The sequence below is a fragment of the Pseudophryne corroboree genome, chromosome 6 (genome assembly GCF_028390025.1).
Source record: "Pseudophryne corroboree isolate aPseCor3 chromosome 6, aPseCor3.hap2, whole genome shotgun sequence".
In the NCBI taxonomy this organism is placed as follows: Eukaryota; Metazoa; Chordata; class Amphibia; order Anura; family Myobatrachidae; genus Pseudophryne; species Pseudophryne corroboree.
The window spans coordinates 591,661,639-591,684,125 of NC_086449.1; the positions used below are offsets into that span (position 1 = coordinate 591,661,639).

General features: G+C 46.7%; 1 long non-coding RNA gene across 1 annotated transcript; it reads left to right on the plus strand.

The window, feature by feature from the left end:
- Positions 1-1,036: 1,036 nt before the first annotated feature.
- Positions 1,037-21,295, plus strand: LOC134933062 (uncharacterized). Its single transcript, XR_010179585.1, has 3 exons — positions 1,037-1,162; positions 10,855-10,985; positions 20,736-21,295. It is a non-coding gene; the product is annotated as an uncharacterized LOC134933062 (long non-coding RNA).
- Positions 21,296-22,487: the final 1,192 nt, after the last annotated feature.

Consider the following 22,487-nt stretch of genomic DNA (forward strand, 5'->3'; position numbering starts at 1 on the left):
ACTGCGCGTGCGCACGGCATCTCACTTGTGCGATCACCTCTGCCTGATTGACAGGCAGAGGTGGTCGCAAGGCGTGTCGGCGGAGTTGCAGCTGCGTTTTGGAGTTGCGGCCCGGACAACGCAGGCGGGTCCAGACCGTTTGTGGGGCAGGCCACGGTGACTGCGTGATGTCACATGCAGCCGCCACGCACAAAAACATGGCAGGTAGCCGTCTGCCTCAGCAGCTAGGCTGCGTAGTCAGAGAGCTAGTCGGCAGGTGCAACAGCATTGCCGCTGTGCGATGCTTTTGCATGGCTGCAGGGGGGTTCAGGACCTGGCATGGGGAGCGGACTTGCCCTGTGCTGGGCGTCCCTCCGCATGCCAAAGATTATGATCGCAGATGTGTGTTTTTCCACACATCTGCTATCAGGTCTGAATTAGGACGTAGGTGATGTAGACGATTTGTCATTCTGATATGGAAAATCGTCTCGACAATGATCTAGTGTGTACCCGGCCTTAAAGAGCTATGTGTTAATGCCTTTTGTTTTTTGTACACTGATCATGTCTTGAGATATTTTGCTTACTGTAGGGTTTAACTTTGTAAAACTATAAACATGTGTGAACACTTGTGTGTTAGGAATTTGAGACTGTAAGCTCCAATGGGGCAGGGACTAATATGAGTGACATGTGTTCTCGGTACAGCGTTGCATAAATTGGTGACAGATTGGGTTTTTCTGGTTATGCGGTTTATAACATTTATTATTGTTGAAGTTTATACTTCCAAAAATCCAGCTGCTTTAGTGTGAAATCACCCTGTCAACAGGACAGGTGCAATGAGATATTTATGCAACACTGTATTTGTGTGTGTGTGTGTGTATGACAGAGTGTTAGTAAATTGAGACTGTAAGCTCCTATGGGTCAGGGACTGATATGGATGACTTGTGCTCTCTGTACAGCACTGCATTTATTTGTGGTATGATATAAAGAAACAATAATAATAAATATACATGTATATCAGGAATATATTATCACGCCTCTAACTTTTTTTTTAGGTGGACCTTCTCCATGATTGAATTGTGAGGTCATCAGCACAGCAAGCTACATCTCTGGACTTCTGTGAGGTCATCTTTACTACAGAGCATATACTGAAGACAGAATGGCAGGAGACGTAGACCCAAGACAGGTAATTAATATTATTATTAATTACTGATAACTTCCAGGCTAGACTTTAGTTCTAGACCTGTAGAGGCGTGGAAATATATTCCTGCTATACATGTATATTTATCAGATATGTGTGTTTGCCGTAGACTCTATTCTTTGTAAAAATGAAGGGATAATAAATAGGCCCCTTAGAGAGAAATCACCCTGCCAACAGGGACAAGTGCAAAGAGATAGTTATGCAACAGAGTGTGTGTATGTGTATATGTGTGTGTGTATGAGCTGTTACATGTTATGAAATTTAGACTGTAAGCTCCAATAGGGCAGGGACTCTTGTGAGTAATATATGATATACTCTACTCAGCGATGCATACATTTTTGTTGATAGGGTCATCTGTGATATAGAGTGATCGATAGATAGTTATTTCCCCAGTATGTAGATTATTTAGATTTATATATTTATGTTTACGGATTTGTTGTATTTTATATATGTTTTATTTATATTTCATAGATTTTTATATCTTTGGCTCTGGTTTATTTGTTCTGCCTTAGGCTGGGTACACACCAGGCTGAAGGGCAATTGGTCCAATGGTCGGGCTGAATTCCCTTTGTCCTGGACCATGCCAGATTGCCAGTACACACTAGACAATATAATGAAGGATGGAACATCATCTCGTTCTGTCCTTCGTTTCACCACACCAGTTCATACGCGATATCTTTTAGTTGGCTATGCTGCAATGCTGACCAGAAGATGTCATCTGCGACCCACAGGATTGCGCAATAGTGTGTACACACTAGGGGATGTAGACGATTTGTCATTCTGATTTGGCAAATCCTCTGACAACGATCTAGTGTGTACCCGGCTTTAAAGAGCTATATGTTAATGCTTTTTATTTTTTCTATATAAGTCATGTATTGAGATATTTTGCTATATAGTTATTTGCCCAGTATGTAGATTTTTTTATAGATTTATATTTTTATGAATGCAGATTTGTTTTATTTTATATGTTTTATGTTTAGTTTATATATTTTTATATTTTTGGCCTAGTTTATTTGCTCTGTCTTAGGCCTGGTACACAGCCTGGACCATGCCAGAATTCCCTTTGGCCTGGACCATACCAGATTGCTGGTACACACTAGACGATGTAATGAAGGATGGAACGTCATCTCGTTCTGTCCTTCGTTTCACCGCACCAGTTCACACGCAATATCTTCTATTTGGCCGTGCTGCAATGCTGACCAGAAGATGTCATCTGCGACCCACATGATTGCACAATAGTGAATACACACTAGGGGCCTAATTCAGACCTGGTCACTGCAGTGGCAGCGTATGCAGGCTGAAGCCCTGTGCTGTATAGGCACGCGCAGCAGTCGCACTTCGCGTTCGCACACAGTGAGATGCGACAACATCTCACTTGTGCGATCACCTCTGCCTGATTGACAGGCAGAGGTGGTCGCAAGGCATGTTGGCGGAGTTGTAGCTGCATTTTCGGGGCGCAGTCCGGACAACGCAGGCGAGTTCGGACCGTTTGTGGGGAAGGCCGCGGTGACTGCGTGATGTCACGCGCAGCTGCTGCGCACAAAAATATGGCAGGTAGCCGTCAGGCTACGTAGGCAGAGAGCTAGTCGGCAGGTGCTACAGCATCGCTGCTGTGCGATGCTTTTGCACGTCTGCAGGGGGGTTCAGGACCTGGCATGTGGGGCGGACTTGCCCTGTGCTGGGCGTCCCTCCGCATGCCAAAGAATATGATTGTAGATGTGCGTTTTTCCACACATCTACTATCAGGTCGGAATTACGCCGTAGATGATGTAGACGATTTGTAATTCTGATATGGAAAATCGTCTCGACAACGATCTAGTGTGTACCCGGCCTTAAAGAGCTATGTGTTAATGCTTTTTGCTTTTTGTACACTGATCATGTCTTGAGATATTTTGCTTTCTGTGGGGTTTAACTTTGTAAATCTATAAACGTGTGTGAACACTTGTGTGTTAGGAATTTGAGACTGTAAGCTCCAATGGGGCAGGGACTATTGTGAGTGATATATGATATACTCTGCTCAGTGATGCATACATTTTTGTTGATATGGTCATCTGTGATATAGAGTGATCGATAGTTATTTCTCTAACGTCCTAGTGGATGCTGGGAACTCCGTAAGGACCATGGGGAATAGCGTGCTCCGAAGGAGGCTGGGCACTCTAGAAAGATCTTAGACTACCTGGTGTGCACTGGCTCCTCCCACTATGACCCTCCTCCAAGCCTCAGTTAGATTTCGTGCCCGGCCGAGGTTGGATGCACACTAGGGGCTCTCCTGAGCTCTTAGAAAGTTATAGTCTTAGAATTTGTTATTTTCAGTGAGACCTGCTGGCAACAGGCTCACTGCAGCGAGGGACTAAGGGGAGAAGAAGCGAACTCGCCTGCTTGCAGCCGGATTGGGCTTCTTAGGCTACTGGACACCATTAGCTCCAGAGGGATCGACCGCAGGCCCAGCCTTGATGTTCGGTCCCGGAGCCGCGCCGCCGTCCCCCTTACAGAGCCAGAAGCAAGAAGATGGTCCGGAAAATCGGCGGCATGAAGACTCTGTCTTCACCAAGGTAGCGCACAGCACTGCAGCTGTGCGCCATTGCTCCTCTCACACACTTCACACTCCGGTCACTGAGGGTGCAGGGCGCTGGGGGGGGCGCCCTGAGGCAGCAATAAAAACACCTTGGCTGGCTAAAATACCTCAATATATGGCCCCAGGGGCTATATATGAGGTAAATACCCCTGCCAGAATTCCATAAAAAACGGGAGAATAGGCCGCGAAAAAGGGGCGGAGCCTATCTCCTCAGCACACTGGCGCCATTTTTTCCCTCACAGCTTGGCTGGAGGGAAGCTCCCTGGCTCTTCCCTGCACAGTAAGAGGGAAAAGAGAGGGGGGGCATTAAAATTGGCACTGTATACAGTATATTATATAAAAGCTATTAGGGACATAACTCAGTTAGTCCCTGTATATATATAGCGCTCTGGTGTGTGCTGGCATACTCTTACTCTGTCCCCCCAAAGGGCTTTTGTGGGTCCTGTCCTCGTTTAGAGCATTCCCTGTGTGTCTGCGGTGTGTCGGTACGGCTGTGTCGACATGTTGAATGAGGAGGCTTATATGGTGACAGAACAGAGGCCGATATATGTGATGTCGCCCCCTGTGGGGCCGACACCAGAGTGGATGGATAGGTGAAAGGTATTAACCGACAGTGTCAACTCCTTACATAAAAGGGTGGATGACGTAACAGCTGTGGGACAGCCGGCTTCGCAGCCCGCGCCTGCCCAGGCGTCTCAAAGGCCATCAGGGGCTCAAAAACGCCCGCTCTCTCAGATGGCAGACACAGATGTCGACACGGAGTCTGACTCCAGTGTCGACAAGGTGGAGACATATACACAATCCACTAGGAACATCCGTGACGTGATCCCGGCAATAAAAAATGTGTTATACATTTCTGACTTTAACCCAAGCACCTCTAAAAATGGGTTTTAGGTTTGGGGAGAAAAAACAGGCAGTGTTTTGTTCCCCCATCAGATGAATAAATGAAGTGTGTGAAAGCGTGGGTTCCCCCGTTAAGAAACTGGTAATTTATAAAAAGTTACTGATGGCGTACCCTTTCCCGCCAGGTGGATAAGTTACGCTGGGAGATATCCCCTAGGGTGGATAAGGCGCTCACACGTTTGTCAAAAAAGGTGGCACTGCCGTCTTAGGATACGGCCACTTTAATAGGTACCTGTTGATAAAAAACAGGAGGCTATCCTGAAGTCTGTATTTACACACTCAGGTACTAGACTGAGACCTGCAGATAGTGCTGCTGCAGCGTGGTCGGTGACCCTGTCAAACAGGGATACTAGTTGGCAAACATAAAAACATATTAAAGACGTCGTCTTATATATGGGGGATGCACAGAGGGATATTTTGCCGGCTGGCATCCAAAATAAATGTAATGTCCATTCTGTCAGGAGGGTATTAGAGACCTGTCACTGGACAGGTGATGCTGACTTAAAAAGCGCATAGAGAGCCTTATAAGGGTGAGGAATTATTTGGGGATGGTCTCTGGGACCTCGTATCCACAGCAACTGCTGGGAAGAAATAATTTTACCTCAGGTTTCCTCACAGACAAAGGTACAGTCCTTTCGGCTTCAGAAAAGCAATCGGGTCAAATGGCGCTTCCTTTCTGTACAGAGACAAGGGTAGGGGGAAAAAAGCTGCACCAGTCAGCCTGTTCCCAGAATCAAGATTCTTCCCCCGCCTCCTGTGAGGCCACACCATGACGCGGGTGCTCCACAGGTGTAGCCAGGTACGGTGGGGGGCCGTCTCAAAAATTTCAGCAATTAGTGGGCTCGCTCACAGGTGGATCCCTGTTTCTTTCAAGTAGTATTTCAGGGGTACAAGCTGGAATTCGAGATGTCTCCCCCCAGCCGTTTCCTAAAATATGCCTTGCTGACAACTCCCTCAGGCAGGGAGGCTGTGCTAGAGGCAATTAATAAGCGGTATTCCCAGCAGGTAATACTCAAGGTGCCCCTACTTCAACAAGGACGGGGTTACTATTCCACACGGGTTGGGGTACCGAAACCGCATGGTTCGGTGTGACCCATTTTATATTTAAAATCCTTGAACACAAAAATTCAAGTTCAAGATGGAATCGCTCAGGGCGGTTATTCCAAGCCTGGACGAGGGGGATTACATGGTATCCTGGGACATCAAGGATGCTTACCTGCATGTCCCCATTTACCATCCTCGCCAGGAGTACCTCAGATTTGTGGTACAGGATTACCATTACCAAGTCCAGACACTGCCGTTTGGACTGTACATGGCACCGAGGGTGTTTTATCAAGGTAATGGCCGAAATGTTGATACTCCTTCAAAAAAAGGGAGTTGTAATTATCCCGTACTTGGACAATCTCGTTATAAGGGCGAAGTCCAAGGAGCAGTTGGTAGTCGGGGTAGCACTATTTTGGAAAGTGCTACAACAGCATGGTTGGATTCTAAACAGTCCAAAGTCACAGCTGGTTCCTATGACACGTCTACTGTTCCTGGGGATGGTTCTGGACATAAACCAGAAATAGTGTTTCTCCCGGAGGAGAAAGCCAAGGAGTTGTCATCTCTAGTCAGAGACCTCCTGAAGCCAAAATAGGTAGCGGTGCATCATTGCACGCGAGTCCTGGGAAAAATGGTAGCTTCCTACGAAGCAATCCCATTAGGCAGGTTCCATACAAGAACTTTTCAGAGGGACCTGTTGGACAAGTGGTCCGGATCGCATCTTCCGATGCATAGGCTGATAACCCTGTCTCCAAGGACCAGGGTATCTCTACTGTGGTGGCTGCAGAGTGCCCATCTTCAAGAGGGCCGCAGGTTCGGCATACAGGACTAGGTCCTAGTGACCATGGATTCCAGCCTTTGAGGCTGGGAGGCAGTCACACAGGGAAGAAATTTCCAGGGACTTTGGTCAAGTCAGGTTATTTCCCTACACATAAATATTCTGGACCTGAGGGCCATTTACAATGCCCTGAGGCCGGCAAGGCCTCTGCTTCAAAACCAGCCGGTACTGATCCAATCAGACAACATCACGGCAGTCGCCCATGTAAACCAACAGGGCGGCACAAGAAGCAGGATGGCGATGGCAGAAGCCACAAGGATTCTCCGATAGGCGGAAAATCATGTGTTAGCACTGTCAGCAGTGTTCATTCCCGGAGTGGACAACTGGGAAGCAGATCTTCTCAACAGACACGACCTCCACCCGGGAGAATGGGGACTTCCTCCAGAAGTCTTCCAATAGGATTGTACACCATTGGGAAAGGCCACAGGTGGACATGACGGCGTCCCGCCTCAACAAAAAGCTATAAAAGATATTGCACCGGGTCAAGGGACCCTCAGGCGATAGCTATGGACGCTCTGGTAACACCGTGGGTGTACCAGTCGGTTTATGTGTTCTCCCCTCTGCCTCTCATACCAAAGGTACTGAGAATAATAAGAAGGCGAGGAGTAAGAACGATACTCGTGGATGGCCAAGAAGAGCTTGGTACCCAGAACTTCAAGAATTTATATCAGAGGACCCATGGCCTCTGCCACTCAGACAGGACCTGCGGCAGCAGGGGCCCTGTCTGTTCCAAGACTTACCGCAGCTGCGTTTGTCGGCATGGCGGTTGAACGCCGGATCCTGAAGGAAAAGGGCATTCCGGAGGAAGTCATTCCTACGCTTACTAAAGCCAGGAAAGAGGTTACAGCAACTCATTATCACCGCATATGGCGAAAATATGTTGCATGGTGTGAGGCCGAAAGGGCCCCAACAGAGGAATTTCAACTAGGTCGATTTCTGCATTTCCTGCAAGCAGGAGTGACTATGGGCCTTAAATTGGGTTCCATTAAGGTACAGATCTCGGCTCTGTCGATTTTCTTTCAAAAAGAACTAGCTTCAGTACCTGAAGTTCAGACATTTATAAAAGGAGTGCTGCAGAGTCAGCCCCCGTTTGTGCCTCCTGTGGCACCTTGGGATCTCAACGTGGTGTTGAGTTTCTTAAAATCACATTGGTTTGAACCACTAAAAACCGTGGATCTGAAATATCTCACGTGGAAGGTGGTTATGTTATTGGCCTTGGCTTCTGCCAGGCGAGTATCAAAGTTGGCGGCTTTGTCTTGTAAAAGCCCTTATTTGATTTTCCATATGGATAGGGCAGAATTGAGGACTCGTCCCCAGTTTCTCCCAAAGGTGGTGTCAGCGTTTCACCTGAACCAGCCTATTGTGGTGCCTAGGCTACTAGGGACTTGGAGGACTCCAAGTTGCTAGACGTTGTCAGGGCACTGAAAATATATGTTTCCAGAACGGCTAGAGTCAGAAAATCTGACTCGCTGTTTATCCTATATGCACCTAACAAGCTGGGTGCTCCTGCTTCTAAGCAGACTATTGCTCGTTGGATTTGTAGCACAATTCAGCTTGCACATACTGTGGCAGGCCTGCCACAGCCAAAATCTGTCAATGCCCATTCCACAAGGAAGGTGGGCTCATCTTGGGCGGCTGCCCGAGAGGTCTCGGCTTTACAACTTTGCCGAGCAGCTACTTGGTCAGGGGCAAACACGTTTGCAAAAATTCTACAAATTTGATACCCTGGCTGAGGAGGACCTGGAGTTCTCTCATTCAGTGCTGCAGAGTCATCCGCACTCTCCCGCCCGTTTGGGAGCTCTGGTATAATCCCCATGGTCCTTACGGAGTTCCCAGCATCCACTAGGACGTTAGAGAAAATAAGAATTTACTCACCGGTAATTCTATTTCTCGTAGTCCGTAGTGGATGCTGGGCGCCCATCCCAAGTGCGGTTTATCTGCAATACTTGTACATAGTTATGGTTAACTAAATCGGGTTATTGTTGAGCCATCTGTTGAGAGGCTCTATTGTTTCATACTGTTAACTGTGTTTCATATCACGAGTTGTACGGTGTGATTGGTGTGGCTGGTATGAGTCTTACCCGGGATTCAAAATCCTTCCTTATTGTGTACGCTCGTCCGGGCACAGTACCTAACTGAGGCTTGGAGGAGGGTCATAGTGGGAGGAGCCAGTGCACACCAGGTAGTCTAAGATCTTTCTAGAGTGCCCAGCCTCCTTCGGAGCCCGCTATTCCCCATGGTCCTTACGGAGTGCCCAGCATCCACTACGGACTACGAGAAATAGAATTACCGGTGAGTAAATTCTTATTTTCCCCAGTATGTAGATTATTTAGATTTATATTTTTATGTTTACAGCTATGTTGTATTTTATATATGTTTTTATGTATATTTTATAGATTTTTATATCTTTGGCTCTGGTTTATTTGTTCTGCCTTAGGCTGGGTACACACCAGGCTGATAGGCAATTGGTCCAATGGTCTGGCTGAATTCCCTTTGGGCCTGCCAGATTGCTGGCACACACTAGACGATGTAATGAAGGATGGAACGAATTCTCGTTCTGTCCTTCTTATTACTACATCAGTTTGCATGCAATTTCTTCTAGTTGGCTGCGCTGCAGGGCTGACCAGAAGATATTGTCTGCGACCCACAGGATTGTGCAATAGTGGGGACACACTAGGTGATTTTTATGATTTGTCAATCCGATACGGCAAATCATCCCGACAACAATCTAGTGTGTACCCAGCCTTAAGGAGCTACAGTATGTGTTAATGCTTTTTATTTTTTGTACACTAATCTTGTCTTGAGATATTTTGCTAGATTGATAGATAGTTATTACCCCAGTATGTAGATTTTTTCAGATTTATATTTTTATGATTACAGGTTTGTTTTATTTTATATAAGTTATATGTATAGTTTATATAGTTTTATATCTTTGGCCTAGTTTATTTGCTCTGTCTTAGGCCTGGTACGCAGCAGGCCAATGGGAAATCGGTCCAATGGTCATACTGAATTCCCTTTGGCCTGGACCATACCAGATTGCTGGTACACACTAGACAATGTAATGAAGGATGGAATGTCATCTCGTTCTGTCCTTCGTTTCACCGCACCAGTTCACACGCAATATCTTCTATTTGGCGTGCTGCAATGCTGACCAGAAGATGTTATCTGTGAGCCACAGGATTGCGCAATAGTGGATACACACTAGGGGCCTAATTCAGACCTGGTCGCTGCAGTGGCAGCGTATGCAGACTTAAGCCCTGTGCTGTATAGGCATGCGCAGCAGTCGCACTGTGCGTGCGCACGGCATCTCACTTGTGCGATCACCTCTGCCTGATTGACAGGCAGAGGTGGTCGCAAGGCGTGTCGGCGGAGTTGCAGCTGCGTTTTGGAGTTGCGGCCCGGACAACGCAGGCGGGTCCAGACCGTTTGTGGGGCAGGCCACGGTGACTGCGTGATGTCACATGCAGCCGCCACGCACAAAAACATGGCAGGTAGCCGTCTGCCTCAGCAGCTAGGCTGCGTAGTCAGAGAGCTAGTCGGCAGGTGCAACAGCATTGCCGCTGTGCGATGCTTTTGCATGGCTGCAGGGGGGTTCAGGACCTGGCATGGGGAGCGGACTTGCCCTGTGCTGGGCGTCCCTCCGCATGCCAAAGATTATGATCGCAGATGTGTGTTTTTCCACACATCTACTATCAGGTCTGAATTAGGACGTAGGTGATGTAGACGATTTGTCATTCTGATATGGAAAATCGTCTCGACAATGATCTAGTGTGTACCCGGCCTTAAAGAGCTATGTGTTAATGCCTTTTGTTTTTTGTACACTGATCATGTCTTGAGATATTTTGCTTACTGTAGGGTTTAACTTTGTAAAACTATAAACATGTGTGAACACTTGTGTGTTAGGAATTTGAGACTGTAAGCTCCAATGGGGCAGGGACTAATATGAGTGACATGTGTTCTCGGTACAGCGTTGCATAAATTGGTGACAGATTGGGTTTTTCTGGTTATGCGGTTTATAACATTTATTATTGTTGAAGTTTATACTTCCAAAAATCCAGCTGCTTTAGTGTGAAATCACCCTGTCAACAGGACAGGTGCAATGAGATATTTATGCAACACTGTATTTGTGTGTGTGTGTGTGTGTATGACAGAGTGTTAGTAAATTGAGACTGTAAGCTCCTATGGGTCAGGGACTGATATGGATGACTTGTGCTCTCTGTACAGCACTGCATTTATTTGTGGTATGATATAAAGAAACAATAATAATAAATATACATGTATATCAGGAATATATTATCACGCCTCTAACTTTTTTTTTAGGTGGACCTTCTCCATGATTGAACTGTGAGGTCATCAGCACAGCAAGCTACATCTCTGGACTTCTGTGAGGTCATCTTTACTACAGAGCATATACTGAAGACAGAATGGCAGGAGACGTATACCCAAGACAGGTAATTAATATTATTATTAATTACTGATAACTTCCAGGCTAGACTTTAGTTCTAGACCTGTAGAGGCGTGGTAATATATTCCTGCTATACATGTATATTTATCAGATATGTGTGTTTGCCGTAGACTCTATTCTTTGTAAAAATGAAGGGATAATAAATAGGCCCCTTAGAGAGAAATCACCCTGCCAACAGGGACAAGTGCAAAGAGATAGTTATGCAACAGAGTGTGTGTATGTGTATATGTGTGTGTGTATGAGCTGTTACATGTTATGAAATTTAGACTGTAAGCTCCAATAGGGCAGGGACTCTTGTGAGTAATATATGATATACTCTACTCAGCGATGCATACATTTTTGTTGATAGGGTCATCTGTGATATAGAGTGATCGATAGATAGTTATTTCCCCAGTATGTAGATTATTTAGATTTATATATTTATGTTTACGGATTTGTTGTATTTTATATATGTTTTATTTATATTTCATAGATTTAAATATCTTTGGACTTGGTTTATTTGTTCTGCCTTAGGCTGGGTACACACCAGGCTGAAGGGCAATTGGTCCAATGGTCGGGCTGAATTCCCTTTGTCCTGGACCATGCCAGATTGCCAGTACACACTAGACAATATAATGAAGGATGGAACATCATCTCGTTCTGTCCTTCGTTTCACCACACCAGTTCATACGCGATATCTTTTAGTTGGCTATGCTGCAATGCTGACCAGAAGATGTCATCTGTGACCCACAGGATTGCGCAATAGTGTGTACACACTAGGGGATGTAGACGATTTGTCATTCTGATTTGGCAAATCCTCTGACAACGATCTAGTGTGTACCCGGCTTTAAAGAGCTATATGTTAATGCTTTTTATTTTTTGTATATAAGTCATGTATTGAGATATTTTGCTATATAGTTATTTGCCCAGTATGTAGATTTTTTTATAGATTTATATTTTTATGAATGCAGATTTGTATTATTTTATATGTTTTATGTTTAGTTTATATATTTTTATATTTTTGGCCTAGTTTATTTGCTCTGTCTTAGGCCTGGTACACAGCCTGGACCATGCCAGAATTCCCTTTGGCCTGGACCATACCAGATTGCTGGTACACACTAGACGATGTAATGAAGGATGGAACGTCATCTCGTTCTGTCCTTCGTTTCACCGCACCAGTTCACACGCAATATCTTCTATTTGGCCGTGCTGCAATGCTGACCAGAAGATGTCATCTGCGACCCACATGATTGCGCAATAGTGAATACACACTAGGGGCCTAATTCAGACCTGGTCACTGCAGTGGCAGCGTATGCAGGCTGAAGCCCTGTACTGTATAGGCACACGCAGCAGTCGCACTTCGCGTTCGCACACAGTGAGATGCGACAACATCTCACTTGTGCGATCACCTCTGCCTGATTGACAGGCAGAGGTGGTCGCAAGGCATGTTGGCGGAGTTGTAGCTGCATTTTCGGGGCGCAGTCCGGACAACGCAGGCGAGTTCGGACCGTTTGTGGGGAAGGCCGCGGTGACTGCGTGATGTCACGCGCAGCTGCTGCGCACAAAAATATGGCAGGTAGCCGTCAGGCTACGTAGGCAGAGAGCTAGTCGGCAGGTGCTACAGCATCGCTGCTGTGCGATGCTTTTGCACGTCTGCAGGGGGGTTTAGGACCTGGCATGTGGGGCGGACTTGCCCTGTGCTGGGCGTCCCTCCGCATGCCAAAGAATATGATTGTAGATGTGCGTTTTTCCACACATCTACTATCAGGTCGGAATTACGCCGTAGATGATGTAGACGATTTGTAATTCTGATATGGAAAATCGTCTCGACAACGATCTAGTGTGTACCCGGCCTTAAAGAGCTATGTGTTAATGCTTTTTGCTTTTTGTACACTGATCATGTCTTGAGATATTTTGCTTTCTGTGGGGTTTAACTTTGTAAATCTGTAAACGTGTGTGAACACTTGTGTGTTAGGAATTTGAGACTGTAAGCTCCAATGGGGCAGGGACTATTGTGAGTGCTATATGATATACTCTGCTCAGTGATGCATACATTTTTGTTGATATGGTCATCTGTGATATAGAGTGATCGATAGTTATTTCCCCAGTATGTAGATTATTTAGATTTATATTTCTCTGACGTCCTAGTGGATGCTGGGGACTCCGTCAGGACCATGGGGATTAGCGGCTCCGCAGGAGACAGGGCACAAAAATAAAGCTTTAGGATCAGGTGGTGTGCACTGGCTCCTCCCCCTATGACCCTCCTCCAAGCCTCAGTTAGGTTTTTGTGCCCGTCCGAGCAGGGTGCAATCTAGGTGGCTCTCCTAAAGAGCTGCTTAGAAAAAGTTTTTAGGTTTTTTATTTTACAGTGAGTCCTGCTGGCAACAGGCTCACTGCAACGAGGGACTTAGGGGAGAAGAAGTGAACTCACCTGCGTGCAGGATGGATTGGCTTCTTAGGCTACTGGACACCATTAGCTCCAGAGGGATCGAACACAGGCCCAGCCATGGAGTCCGGTCCCGGAGCCGCGCCGCCGACCCCCTTGCAGATGCCGAAAAGTGAAGAGGTCCAGAAACCGGCGGCAGAAGACTTTTCAGTCTTCATGAGGTAGCGCACAGCACTGCAGCTGTGCGCCATTGTTGTCACACACTTCACACCAGCGGTCACAGAGGGTGCAGGGCGCTGCGGGGGGCGCCCTGGGCAGCAATGAGAATACCTTGTTCTGGCTAAAATATACATCACATATAGCCCCTGGGGCTATATGGATGTATTTAACCCCTGCCAGGTCTCACAAACACCGGAGAAGAGCCCGCCGAAATAGGGGGCGGGGCCTATCTCCTCAGCACACAGCGCCATTTTCCTGCTCAGCTCCGCTGCGAGGAAGGCTCCCAGGACTCTCCCCTGCACTGCACTACAGAAACAGGGTAAAACAGAGAGGGGGGGGCACTTTTTTGGCGTTTTTTGATATATTAAGCTGCTATAAGGGAGACAACACTTCTATAGGGTTGTTCCTATATATTTATAGCGCTTGGGTGTGTGCTGGCAAACTCTCCCTCTGTCTCCCCAAAGGGCTAGTGGGGTCCTGTCTTCGATAAGAGCATTCCCTGTGTGTCTGCACGTGTGTGTCGACATGTATGAGGACGATGTTGGTGTGGAGGCGGAGCAATTGCCGGTAATGGTGATGTCACCCCCTAGGGAGTCGACACCGGAATGGATGGCTTTGTTTATGGAATTACGTGATAATGTCAGCACATTACAAAAATCAGTTGACGACATGAGACGGCCGGCAAACCAGTTAGTACCTGTCCAGGCGTCTCAGACACCGTCAGGGGCTGTAAAACGCCCTTTACCTCAGTCGGTCGACACAGACCCAGACACGGACACCGAATCTAGTGTCGACGGTGAAGAAACAAACGTATTTTCCAGTAGGGCCACACGTTATATGATCACGGCAATGAAGGAGGCTTTGCATATCTCTGATACTGCATGTACCACAAAAAGGGGTATTATGTGGGGTCTGAAAAAACTACCTGTAGTTTTTCCTGAATCAGACGAATTGAATGAAGTGTGTGATGAAGCGTGGGTTAACCCCGATAGAAAACTGCTAATTTCAAAGAAGTTATTGGCATTATATCCTTTCCCGCCAGAGGTTAGGGCGCGCTGGGAAACACCCCCTAGGGTGGATAAGGCGCTCACACGCTTATCAAAACAAGTGGCGTTACCGTCTCCTGAAACGGCCGCCCTCAAGGATCCAGCGGATAGGAGGCTGGAAACTACCCTGAAAAGTATATACACTCATACTGGTGTTATACTGCGACCAGCCATCGCCTCTGCATGGATGTGCAGTGCTGGGGTGGTTTGGTCGGATTCCCTGACTGAAAATATTGATACCCTAGATAGGGACAGTATTTTATTGACTTTAGAGCAATTAAAGGATGCTTTTCTTTATATGCGAGATGCTCAGAGGGATATTTGCACTCTGGCATCGAGAGTAAGTGCGATGTCCATATCTGCCAGAAGAAGTTTATGGACGCGACAATGGTCAGGTGATGCGGATTCCAAACGGCATATGGAAGTATTGCCGTATAAGGGGGAGGAATTATTTGGGGTCGGTCTATCGGATTTGGTGGCCACGGCAACAGCCGGGAAATCCACCTTTTTACCTCAGGTCCCCTCCCAACAGAAAAAGACACCGTCTTTTCAGCCGCAGTCCTTTCGTTCCTATAGGAACAAGCGGGCGAAAGGACAGTCATATTTGCCCCGAGGCAAAGGAAAGGGTAAGAGAGTGCACCAAGCAGCTTCTTCCCAGGAGCAGAAGCCCCCCCCCCGGCTTCTGCAAAGCCCTCAGCATGACGTTGGGGCTTTACAAGCGGACTCGGGCGGTGGGGGGTCGACTCAAGAATTTCAGCGCACAGTGGGCTCACTCACAGGTGGACCCCTGGATCCTGCAGATAGTATCTCAGGGTTACAGGTTGGAATTCGAGAAGTCTCCCCCTCGCCGGTTCCTAAAGTCTGCTCTGCCAACGTCTCCCTCAGACAGGGCGACGGTATTGGAAGCCATTCACAAGCTGTATTCTCAGCAGGTGATAGTCAAGGTACCCCTCCTACAACAGGGAAAGGGGTATTATTCCACACTATTTGTGGTACCGAAGCCGGACGGCTCGGTAAGACCTATTCTAAATCTGAAATCTTTGAACCTGTACATACAAAAATTCAAGTTCAAGATGGAGTCACTCAGAGCAGTGATAGCGAATCTGGAAGAAGGGGACTTTATGGTGTCCCTGGACATCAAGGATGCTTACCTGCATGTCCCAATTTGCCCTTCACATCAAGGGTACCTCAGGTTCGTGGTGCAAAACTGTCATTATCAGTTTCAGACGCTGCCGTTTGGATTGTCCACGGCACCTCGGGTCTTTACCAAGGTAATGGCCGAAATGATGTTTCTTCTGCGAAGAAAAGGCGTATTAATTATCCCTTACTTGGACGATCTCCTGATAAGGGCAAGGTCCAGGGAACAGCTGGGGGACGTAGTAGCACTAACCCAAGTAGTGCTGCAACAGCACGGGTAGATTCTGAATTTTCCAAAATCTCAATTGACCCCGACGACACGTCTGCTGTTCCTGGGAATGATTCTGGACACGGTTCAGAAAAAGGTGTTTCTTCCGGAGGAGAAAGCCAGGGAGTTATCCGAACTTGTCAGGAACCTCCTAAAACCAGGGAAAGTGTCTGTGCATAAATGCACAAGAGTCCTGGGAAAGATGGTGGCTTCTTACGAAGCGATTCCATTCGGCAGATTCCACGCACGAACTTTTCAGTGGGATCTGCTGGACAAATGGTCCGGATCGCATCTGCAGATGCATCAGCGGATAACCTTATCGCCACGGACAAGGGTGTCTCTTCTGTGGTGGTTGCAGAGTGCTCATCTGTTAGAGGGCCGCAGATTCGGCATACAGGACTGGGTCCTGGTGACCACGGATGCCAGTCTGAGAGGCTGGGGAGCGGTCACACAGGGAAGAAACTTCCAGGGAGTATGGTCAAGCCTGGAGATGTCTCTTCACATAAATATACTGGAGCTAAGAGCGATTTACAATGCTCTAAGCCTGGCAAAACCCCTGCTTCAGGGTCAGCCGGTGTTGATCCAGTCGGACAACATCACGGCAGTCGCCCACGTAAACAGACAGGGCGGCACAAGAAGCAGGAGAGCAATGGCAGAAGCTGCAAGGATTCTTCGCTGGGCGGAAGATCATGTGATAGCACTGTCAGCAGTGTTCATTCCGGGAGTGGACAACTGGGAAGCAGACTTCCTCAGCAGACACGATCTACACCCGGGAGAGTGGGGACTTCATCCAGAAGTCTTCCACATGATTGTGAACCGTTGGGAAAAACCAAAGGTGGATATGATGGCGTCTCGCCTCAACAAAAAACTGGACAGGTATTGCGCCAGGTCAAGAGACCCTCAGGCAATAGCTGTGGACGCTCTGGTAACACCGTGGGTGTTCCAGTCAGTGTATGTGTTTCCTCCTCTGCCTCTCATACCAAAAGTACTGAGAATTATACGGCAAAGGGGAGTAAGAACGATACTCGTGGCTCCGGATTGGCCAAGAAGAACTTGAGGAGATGCTCACGGAAGATCCGTGGCCTCTACCTCTAAGACAGGACCTGCTTCAGCAGGGACCGTGTCTATTCCAAGACTTACCGCGGCTGCGTTTGACGGCATGGCGGTTGAACGCCGAATTCTAAGGGAAAAAGGCATTCCGGAAGAGGTCATTCCTACACTGGTAAAAGCCAGGAAGGAGGTGACTGCACAACATTATCACCGCATTTGGAGAAAATATGTTGCGTGGTGTGAGGCCAGGAAGGCCCCCACGGAGGAATTTCAATTGGGTCGATTCCTACATTTCCTGCAAACAGGATTGTCTATGGGCCTCAAATTGGGGTCCATTAAGGTTCAAATTTCGGCCCTGTCGATTTTCTTCCAGAAAGAATTGGCTTCAGTTCCTGAAGTCCAGACTTTTGTAAAAGGAGTACTACATATACAGCCCCCGGTTGTGCCCCCAGTGGCTCCGTGGGACCTTAATGTAGTTTTGGATTTTCTCAAATCCCATTGGTTTGAGCCACTCAAATCGGTGGATTTGAAATATCTTACATGGAAAGTAACCATGCTACTGGCCCTGGCTTCAGCCAGGAGAGTGTCAGAATTGGCGGCTTTATCGTATAAAAGCCCATATCTGATTTTCCATTCGGACAGGGCAGAACTGCGGACGCGTCCTCAGTTTCTGACTAAGGTGGTGTCAGCGTTTCACCTGAACCAGCCTATTGTGGTGCCTGCGGCTACTAGCGATTTGGAGGATTCCAAGTTGCTGGACGTTGTCAGGGCATTGAAAATATATATTTCAAGGACGGCTGGAGTCAGAAAATCTGACTCGCTGTTTATACTGTATGCACCCAACAAGTTGGGTGCTCCTGCTTCTAAGCAGACGATTGCTCGTTGGATTTGTAGCACAATTCAACTTGCACATTCTGTGGCAGGCCTGCCACAGCCTAAATCTGTCAAGGCCCATTCCACAAGGAAGGTGGGCTCATCCTGGGCGGCTGCCCGAGGGGTCTCGGCATTACAACTCTGCCGAGCAGCTACGTGGTCGGGGGAGAACACGTTTGTAAAATTCTACAAATTTGATACCCTGGCTAAAGAGGACCTGGAGTTCTCTCATTCGGTGCTGCAGAGTCATCCGCACTCTCCCGCCCGTTTGGGAGCTTTGGTATAATCCCCATGGTCCTGACGGAGTCCCCAGCATCCACTAGGACGTCAGAGAAAATAAGATTTTACTTACCGATAAATCTATTTCTCGTAGTCCGTAGTGGATGCTGGGCGCCCATCCCTAGTGCGGATTGTCTGCAATACTTGTACATAGTTATTGTTACAAAAAAATCGGGTTGTTATTGTTGTGAGCCGTCTGTTCAGAGGCTCCTACGTTTGTCATACTGTTAACTGGGTTCAGATCACAAGTTGTACGGTGTGATTGGTGTGGCTGGTATGAGTCTTACCCGGGATTCAAAATCCTTCCTTATTGTGTACGCTCGTCCGGGCACAGTATCCTAACTGAGGCTTGGAGGAGGGTCATAGGGGGAGGAGCCAGTGCACACCACCTGATCCTAAAGCTTTATTTTTGTGCCCTGTCTCCTGCGGAGCCGCTAATCCCCATGGTCCTGACGGAGTCCCCAGCATCCACTACGGACTACGAGAAATAGATTTATCGGTAAGTAAAATCTTATTTTTTATGTTTACAGCTATGTTGTATTTTATATATGTTTTTATGTATATTTTATAGATTTTTATATCTTTGGCTCTGGTTTATTTGTTCTGCCTTAGGCTGGGTACACACCAGGCTGATAGGCAATTGGTCCAATGGTCTGGCTGAATTCCCTTTGGGCCTGCCAGATTGCTGGCACACACTAGACGATGTAATGAAGGATGGAACGAATTCTCGTTCTGTCCTTCTTATTACTACATCAGTTTGCATGCAATTTCTTCTAGTTGGCTGCGCTGCAGGGCTGACCAGAAGATATTGTCTGCGACCCACAGGATTGTGCAATAGTGGGGACACACTAGGTGATTTTTATGATTTGTCAATCCGATACGGCAAATCATCCCGACAACAATCTAGTGTGTACCCAGCCTTAAGGAGCTACAGTATGTGTTAATGCTTTTTATTTTTTGTACACTAATCTTGTCTTGAGATATTTTGCTAGATTGATAGATAGTTATTACCCCAGTATGTAGATTTTTTCAGATTTATATTTTTATGATTACAGGTTTGTTTTATTTTATATAAGTTATATGTATAGTTTATATAGTTTTATATCTTTGGCCTAGTTTATTTGCTCTGTCTTAGGCCTGGTACGCAGCAGGCCAATGGGAAATCGGTCCAATGGTCATACTGAATTCCCTTTGGCCTGGACCATACCAGATTGCTGGTACACACTAGACAATGTAATGAAGGATGGAATGTCATCTCGTTCTGTCCTTCGTTTCACCGCACCAGTTCACACGCAATATCTTCTATTTGGCGCGCTGCAATGCTGACCAGAAGATGTTATCTGTGAGCCACAGGATTGCGCAATAGTGGATACACACTAGGGGCCTAATTCAGACCTGGTCGCTGCAGTGGCAGCGTATGCAGACTTATGCCCTGTGCTGTATAGGCATGCGCAGCAGTCGCACTGTGCGTGCGCACGGCATCTCACTTGTGCGATCACCTCTGCCTGATTGACAGGCAGAGGTGGTCGCAAGGCGTGTCGGCGGAGTTGCAGCTGCGTTTTGGAGTTGCGGCCCGGACAACGCAGGCGGGTCCAGACCGTTTGTGGGGCAGGCCACGGTGACTGCGTGATGTCACATGCAGCCGCCACGCACAAAAACATGGCAGGTAGCCGTCTGCCTCAGCAGCTAGGCTGCGTAGTCAGAGAGCTTGTCGGCAGGTGCAACAGCATCGCCGCTGTGCGATGCTTTTGCATGGCTGCAGGGGGGTTCAGGACCTGGCATGGGGAGCGGACTAGCCCTGTGCTGGGCGTCCCTCCGCATGCCAAAGATTATGATCGCAGATGTGTGTTTTTCCACACATCTACTATCAGGTCTGAATTAGGACGTAGGTGATGTAGACGATTTGTCATTCTGATATGGAAAATCGTCTCGACAATGATCTAGTGTGTACCCGGCCTTAAAGAGCTATGTGTTAATGCCTTTTGTTTTTTGTACACTGATCATGTCTTGAGATATTTTGCTTACTGTAGGGTTTAACTTTGTAAAACTATAAACATGTGTGAACACTTGTGTGTTAGGAATTTGAGACTGTAAGCTCCAATGGGGCAGGGACTAATATGAGTGACATGTGTTCTCGGTACAGCGTTGCATAAATTGGTGACAGATTGGGTTTTTCTGGTAATGCGGTTTATAACATTTATTATTGTTGAAGTTTATACTTCCAAAAATCCAGCTGCTTTAGTGTGAAATCACCCCGTCAACAGGACAGGTGCAATGAGATATTTATGCAACACTGTATTTGTGTGTGTGTGTGTGTGTGTGTATGACAGAGTGTTAGTAAATTGAGACTGTAAGCTCCTATGGGGCAGGGACTGATATGGATGACTTGTGCTCTCTGTACAGCACTGCATTTATTTGTGGTATGATATAAAGAAACAATAATAATAAATATACATGTATATCAGGAATATATTATCACGCCTCTAACTTTTTTTTTAGGTGGACCTTCTCCATGATTGAACTGTGAGGTCATCAGCACAGCAAGCTACATCTCTGGACTTCTGTGAGGTCATCTTTACTACAGAGCATATACTGAAGACAGAATGGCAGGAGACGTAGACCCAAGACAGGTAATTAATATTATTATTAATTACTGATAACTTCCAGGCTAGACTTTAGTTCTAGACCTGTAGAGGCGTGGTAATATATTCCTGCTATACATGTATATTTATCAGATATGTGTGTTTGCCGTAGACTCTATTCTTTGTAAAAATGAAGGGATAATAAATAGGCCCCTTAGAGAGAAATCACCCTGCCAACAGGGACAAGTGCAAAGAGATAGTTATGCAACAGAGTGTGTGTATGTGTATATGTGTGTGTGTATGAGCTGTTACATGTTATGAAATTTAGACTGTAAGCTCCAATAGGGCAGGGACTCTTGTGAGTAATATATGATATACTCTACTCAGCGATGCATACATTTTTGTTGATAGGGTCATCTGTGATATAGAGTGATCGATAGATAGTTATTTCCCCAGTATGTAGATTATTTAGATTTATATATTTATGTTTACGGATTTGTTGTATTTTATATATGTTTTATTTATATTTCATAGATTTAAATATCTTTGGACTTGGTTTATTTGTTCTGCCTTAGGCTGGGTACACACCAGGCTGAAGGGCAATTGGTCCAATGGTCGGGCTGAATTCCCTTTGTCCTGGACCATGCCAGATTGCCAGTACACACTAGACAATATAATGAAGGATGGAACATCATCTCGTTCTGTCCTTCGTTTCACCACACCAGTTCATACGCGATATCTTTTAGTTGGCTATGCTGCAATGCTGACCAGAAGATGTCATCTGCGACCCACAGGATTGCGCAATAGTGTGTACACACTAGGGGATGTAGACGATTTGTCATTCTGATTTGGCAAATCCTCTGACAACGATCTAGTGTGTACCCGGCTTTAAAGAGCTATATGTTAATGCTTTTTATTTTTTGTATATAAGTCATGTATTGAGATATTTTGCTATATAGTTATTTGCCCAGTATGTAGATTTTTTTATAGATTTATATTTTTATGAATGCAGATTTGTTTTATTTTATATGTTTTATGTTTAGTTTATATATTTTTATATTTTTGGCCTAGTTTATTTGCTCTGTCTTAGGCCTGGTACACAGCCTGGACCATGCCAGAATTCCCTTTGGCCTGGACCATACCAGATTGCTGGTACACACTAGACGATGTAATGAAGGATGGAACGTCATCTCGTTCTGTCCTTCGTTTCACCGCACCAGTTCACACGCAATATCTTCTATTTGGCCGTGCTGCAATGCTGACCAGAAGATGTCATCTGCGACCCACATGATTGCACAATAGTGAATACACACTAGGGGCCTAATTCAGACCTGGTCACTGCAGTGGCAGCGTATGCAGGCTGAAGCCCTGTGCTGTATAGGCACGCGCAGCAGTCGCACTTCGCGTTCGCACACAGTGAGATGCGACAACATCTCACTTGTGCGATCACCTCTGCCTGATTGACAGGCAGAGGTGGTCGCAAGGCATGTTGGCGGAGTTGTAGCTGCATTTTCGGGGCGCAGTCCGGACAACACAGGCGAGTTCGGACCGTTTGTGGGGAAGGCCGCGGTGACTGCGCGATGTCACGCGCAGCTGCTGCGCACAAAAATATGGCAGGTAGCCGTCAGGCTACGTAGGCAGAGAGCTAGTCGGCAGGTGCTACAGCATC